The sequence below is a fragment of the Gavialis gangeticus genome, unplaced genomic scaffold (assembly GCF_001723915.1).
Source record: "Gavialis gangeticus isolate Ggan-Ray unplaced genomic scaffold, GavGan_comp1, whole genome shotgun sequence".
In the NCBI taxonomy this organism is placed as follows: Eukaryota; Metazoa; Chordata; order Crocodylia; family Gavialidae; genus Gavialis; species Gavialis gangeticus.
Window position 1 is genome coordinate 18,144,920 of NW_017729001.1, and position 6,509 is coordinate 18,151,428.

General features: G+C 42.6%; 1 protein-coding gene across 6 annotated transcripts in view; it reads right to left on the reverse strand.

The window, feature by feature from the left end:
- The window catches only part of ARVCF (armadillo repeat gene deleted in velocardiofacial syndrome), a 521,911-nt gene extending 516,113 nt beyond the window's left edge, over window positions 1-5,798 (reverse strand). For all 6 annotated transcript variants that reach the window (XM_019506985.1, XM_019506983.1, XM_019506978.1 and 3 more), the window contains exon 1: window positions 5,730-5,798. The gene's annotated coding sequence lies outside the window, so the exon portion shown is untranslated. The remainder of the gene's footprint in view (window positions 1-5,729) is intronic.
- Window positions 5,799-6,509: the final 711 nt, after the last annotated feature.

A 6,509-nucleotide genomic window follows, 5' to 3' on the forward strand; every position in this document is an offset into this window, starting at 1 on the left:
GTAAGGCTTCGGTCCTTTTCTGGTCAGTGCCTTGCTCCCTAGCGACGTCAAGGTGAGACCGCACCTTGGGTCCACCTAGATGGTTTCGAGCACTGCCCCTACTTGCCTGCCACATCTTTGATGTTGATTGTTGGGGAGGCAGTTCCCTGTCCGTGGTCCCAAAAGGGGTCTTGACCCTGGTCTTTCTTTGTGGGGCTCCAAACCTCCCCTTTACCCCACCCTTACCACATCCACAACCTGGGAACACACGGCTCTCTGTAGTCTTCCTTTGGGATGATCTCTTCTCATCCACGTTACCCGCCTCAACTTGGGTTGGGTCCGTCTGGCCGTCAATCTCTCCTGAGTCGATCCTTGGTCTCCAGATCAACTTTCGGGCAACTAAGCCTGCCCTGGCCGGGGTAATGGTAACTTAGGTCCTAGGATAATTCTCAACTGAAAAAGTTATTAGGCATCTGCCGACAGGCACCTAAAATCCTGACTCCCAGCACACCTCTGTCCCCTGGGATGGGAGAGGGAATCTGTCTGTCTCTCTGTGTGTTTTTCCTGGGGCCCTGCTGACTAGGAGCTAATCACTCCTGGTCCCACCATCTGGTGGTACTTGCCACTTCCCCATAGGGCTCTGATGCAGCCGCCACCTGCTCCTCCCTCTTCACCAGGCTGCCCACGGGGTTTAGCTGTAGCTCACTGCCCCTCCCCACTGCAGTACCTGAGTTCTCCAACGTGGCTGTGGTTTTGCCCGGACTTGTAATGGAGAACTGCTTGTCCACGCTGCGGCTTTCCAGTGATCCTTGGCTCCCAGAGCCCGGATTCCTTGCTCCTCCAGCCAGGCTTCCCTGGCTGATGCTTGGGCTTCTTTCCCCGTGATTGGGGCTGCCAGCACCTGGCTCCGCTGCCTACATCTCCCGGCCGGCATGCCGTGGCTCTCCCTCCGCCCAGATGATTCCTTTCCCAGCTGCTCTTTGAGCAGCCTGCGCTTCTCCAAAGCCCTGCTCCTGGGGCTCGCCAATTCGCAGGCTCAGGTAGCTCCAGAACTGCCAAGCCTGTGTCACCATTTTCCCACAGCTGCCACTTGTCTCCTTCCCTGCGGTAAGTATCGTGGCTCGTTGGGAGGGGTCCTGGGCCATGTTGGGGGTGCTTTTGCCTCCACTCTCACATTATATTTTCCAGCTATATCTGATTGCTTTACATAATGTGAACTTTCTGCTTCTGGTATCTCCTTTGTTTGTATGAAATGCTGCTGACTTCGTCTTGACAGATTTCACATGAACTTCATTTTTTCTCAAGTCATTTAAAGGTCTCTTTAGCATTAACTTCAATATAATAAACCAAATTTAGACAAGTCTCTGGGCTTTCAAAAAAAGCAGCCTCACCCTTCTACACACACAAAAAAATGATCATGATAAGACCATCATGAATACATTTATCCAAATGAGACCAATGTGTGATATACCTAAGAGACACAGGGTTCTCATTTACACCCATTCAACCATATTGAAGGCAGAATTTGGTCTCATCAGGAAGCTTTGAAAGCTCATATAGCTACAACAAGATAATCTTGGTGAGGAGACCATTCCAGGCACAATTCACACAGAGGAAATCATGAGATTTGGACTGCAGGTAATGACATACCATAACAGCCAAAAACCACTAAATTCTGGCTCAATACATTTCAATATCACCTAAACTAGCTCTACTGAATTGTTTTAAAGAGGTTCTGGGAGCTGTACGTCAGCCGCAGTAATTCATTTATACAAATGGTGGGTGTATAGACTCAAGGGAAAGAGTACCTTTAAAAAATTACTTGGCTCAGATATAGTGCAAATGTTAGACTTGCAAGCAATCTTCATGAATCACACCTGCAAAATGCAAGATGCTATATAAACCAATGTGACATGCTTGGGACTTTTTTTTTTTTTAAACATATAACAGCCTTGCAGTTAAGGAGAATTTTTAAAAATGGATCTAATCAGTTCTGAGCATGAAGCAAATCAGTTAGGAGTTGAATAATATTAAGGAATCCATTAATTACAGAAAGTAAACTTCCAGGTTTGAGCTTGCAAAAACCAAAAAAGCTAACAATGATGAAACCCAAAATAAATGATCATTAGTTAATGAAGGGCAAGACAGAAGTACACACTGGGCACATCTACACATGCCCCTACTGTGCCATTGTTACTGTGCTGTCATTTATTACAGTGGTTCTCAACCTTTGGTAGCTTACATACCCCTTGCCAAATCGATGTGGCAAAAGCAAACCCGGAAGTTCCACCTTGGCACTTCCGGTTTTGCCACCGCGAGCCAAGTCCCACTTCCTCCTCACGGACCACAGCCCAGGGCAAAGCAGCCTGCACAGGACCTCCCTCCCTGTCCCCTGGCACACTGACACTGGGGAGTGAAAGCCCAGGTGACCCAGACGCAGAGGGGTGGCAGCCGAAACTTCTGGCCCAAACAGGCAAAGACACCTCCAAACCACCGGGCGAGAGGGCAGGCCAAACTCAAAACATGGCACCTGCGTACCCCCTGCCCATGTCTCACATGCCCCCAGGGGTACACATACCACAGGTTGAGAAACACTGATTTATTACTTCCTTTTGGAAGTATTAAATGACAGTGCAGTAACAGCCCATACTGCACCATGCTGGCAGCACATGGTTATTTTTAGCTGCTACATCACTGTACCAATGCACTATACTGAGGAAATGCATTGCTACAGAGATGCAGTGGTGGCATCACGATTTTTGCCCACAGACACTACTTCATTGTAGCATGTTGCTACAGAGATGTAGCATCACATTTAGATGCACCCACTGGGTTATGGGGACAACCATATCATGAAAAGCACATGAACCAAAAGATTTAGTCAGGCAATCTGCAAAACATTTGAAATCACATTTGGGTGAAATTTTGTATATCATGAACTTTTTACAATAGTAGAATGAGCCCTGAATATGCCTACCAGAAACGTCGGGTACTGAGTTTGCAGGTCATATAAAAATGATCGTTTATATCACTCAACTGTAGTCCTAATCCTGATGATCTAAATATTTTTAAACAGCAGACAAGGCAGCTGCTTTTATTCTTCTGAACATCATTCCAGGATACACTGACAAGAGACTTTTAAATGAATCTTACTCATAATGGCACCTTTCTCCCTTAAAAAAATATTTAGCAGAAATTCTTACTACATAGTTAACATAGTCTTACCTGTCAAAAAATGCACACCATTGAAAAATGGCCACTGATGTAAGAGTGAGGTTATAACACCCAAAACTGCTGTATATGCACTATTAGTTCCAAACAACTGAAAAGTTTAAGTAAATACAGTTCTAGGAAACACAAGACCCATAGATAAAAATCAAACAATTCCTTTGAATTTTAGCACAGAACTGAGATTTGGAGAGTACCTTTGAAACTCTCTCACAAGGAGGGCACTGTTAAATCTAGGGCTGCAAAATTTAGCTACCATATTCAGTATGGATCTGATGCCAATTGGTGTGCAGCACCTGCCATTTGTATGAGGGAGAGTTTCATTAGAGAAACTGCTTATGAAAGATGAATGGACTAAAGAAAAACTACCAGGCTGGTATGGTAAAAGCAGCTAAGATATCCTTCCTCCTACTAAATGCAGCATTTCTGAAATGAGACCTCTTCCTTCATACCAATTTAAATACAGCTACACCACTTTTTATGTTGCTCTAGCCATAGTAGAACATTATGAGAGTTCTTGAAATGAGTAACATGACCAGGGCCAGCCCACAATTTTAGAGGCCCCCTGCAAGGTATAGTTTTGGGGCCCCCTGATGTGAAGAAGCCGGCATCAGTGGAGGGGTGGTGGGCACTGGTTGGCAAGCGGCAAAAGAAGCCAGTGGCAGCTGCGGGGAGGGGGTGAGGAGGTAGGAAGCGGCCAGATGTGAAGCTGGTGGTGGCAGCAGGAAGAGGGGGGGCGTTCAGGGGGCCCCTTGGCTGCAGGCCCCCTGAGGCCACAATTTTCACAGGATAGGACGGGCTTGCCCTGAACACAACATTGACTTTAACTGGCCTATTCCAATGAAAGCCAGAGCAATTCTATCACTGACCTCAGTGGGTCTCAGAGGGGGACCAAAGTTCTAGATCTGAGATATTCCAGCAGAACCTCAAAGGTTTATGGAAATTGCAATACAGTTTTAAAACTATGACCCACCCACCAATAACCAGTCAAAACTAACCTAAAATTATTTTACAAGTAAACAGTCTGAGCCAGCAAGTTACACTTGCAGAGCAACTAGCTGACATACTCCCAGAGTTGACAAGCAATAAAGTGAAAGCATCATTCAGAAAAAAAATAGCTCTCTTGATTAAAGGTGACATGTTCTTTAAAAAGAGAAAGCACATACCTAGCTCCTGAAACAAGCAAATCAGTCTTAGTCATGAACTCTATAAAAAAAAGAACAACTTCTGTAATGATCCTACAATTACTAGTCTTTAAGGAACACCTCTTTCCCTTTTCAAGCAGCTTTTCCATGGGTGGGTATACTAACAAACTCATCTAGGGCTAAGATTTACAGGGCAAGATCACCTATACATTAGCTACCATGCTAAGAAGGGATAACTTCTCATCCCATCTCATCATGTTTCTCTCATCCCAGTTTAAGAGTCATTTCTCCCACTTTATCCAATAATCTGATTTTTTTCTAAAGATGCTAGCAAGGGAATATTTCAGAGACAGAAAACTGAACCACTTAAAAACTCCTAGATTTGCATGACCCACTACACTATTTGTAAGTTTATATCTGTCTTTCACCTTTACCATTCCTAAAGCTAATGTTTTGAATTATCCCAGTGTGTACCTACTTTATTTACAGGGCTGTTGTATATGGCTTTTCCTTAGGTTAGCAAATCTCCATCTGGCTACCTCTCGCTGGAGCAGCTCATCAAGTCACCAGAATTTAGGTACTTTATAAAGAGAAACACTTGGTCTTCAGCTATGCTACCTACTCCATTCTGGTAAGAGCCCTTCACTGAACAACAGATAAAGTATCACATGGATCAAGTACTGCAGAATGCCATAAAAGCTACTTCATCATCAAGTTGATACCTGCATGGCGTGCATGTGCTTTAGACAAACATGATTATTAAGTAAATAACATTCTTTCAAAAATGTTATTAGATCTTGATCCTTTGACTTAAAAAAAAAAACCTCCACAAACCTTTTGCACTTAAGCTAAAGATATCTAGATATCTCCAGCTGGGTAGTGGTGCTAAATCCCTTTTCCTAGTGGGTCGGACCCTGAGAGACAACCTTGCACACAACCTGTACAATCAGAGCATTGGAACTGATGACAGCTATTAAGATTATAGCCTTAATGAAGAGTCAAGAAACCAATTCACCTCTTTTCTAAAAGTGGGATACCAGCAGAAAAACATTTTGAAATGACCCATTTATGACATTTTGAAGGATATTATTACTGTTATATTACATACTGTTACTTACTCAGCACTAATTAGCTAGACATTTGTTTTTGCATACTATTTTGCTATGACAAGCAAGCCAATTTACTCTTGCATATGTTACGCTTACAAGTACACTCAATTTAGTGATCCTACTGTTGACAGAAAGGCCACAAAAGATTATTTCCAGGAAAGAATTTTGTCTTTCACTACTTTTTTGTAAGGTAAAGAATGACATTTGTGATACAGTCTGGAAGAGCAAAAATATTCTTGTGTCTGGTAAAAACTTTGACAACACTTACCACTCTTCCAGCCAACTCAATAATCTTCTTCCCCTGTTCACAAAAACAAACTCAATAGGCATGTGGACATCCCTGAAAACAAAGAAGAGATAAAAAGAACATTGTACAAGAAGCTGTGCCAGTGATCTGACTAATAACCTACAGACCAGAGCAAGGGGACGATTCAATACACAACTTTTGAGCACAAAGAACTTTAAAAAATTGCAGTGTTGTCCCACTTTGGAGCAAACTATAAAGACAATTTTCAGGAGTGTTCAGAGTTAGTTGATAAAACAAGGTCACAGTAGACATGTCTAATTTCACAGATGCTCCTAGGTAAGTCAGAGGATAGACCTCCACTGAGACCCCTTGACTACAAAGTAAAGTGCCCTATAACATATGCTAAAATAGTACTGTCTTCACCAAGTGACTAAATTTGTCCATAAAAATATATGACTTTGATATTAATCCTATGAGGTTGCCTGCAGCCTTTCTATTCAGATTTGCCAAAATCTGAAGTGGAAGGAATAGTTTGTTTAATTGTATTAGTTAATATCAACCTATTAAAGGTAACTCACTACAGAGGAAGCCATAAATTAGTCTTTCTGAAGTAGAGAATGTGCAATGAGAAAAAAATAGTGCTCAGTAAGTACATTAAATTAACCTCATATACAATTAAAACCACCAGAATATTAAGAAACATGTCAACTCACATCATGCAGCTTTTCTTTATGGATCACATACATAAATTTAACACAGCATTTTCATAGTTTCATAGTTTCTAGGGTCGGAAGAGACCTG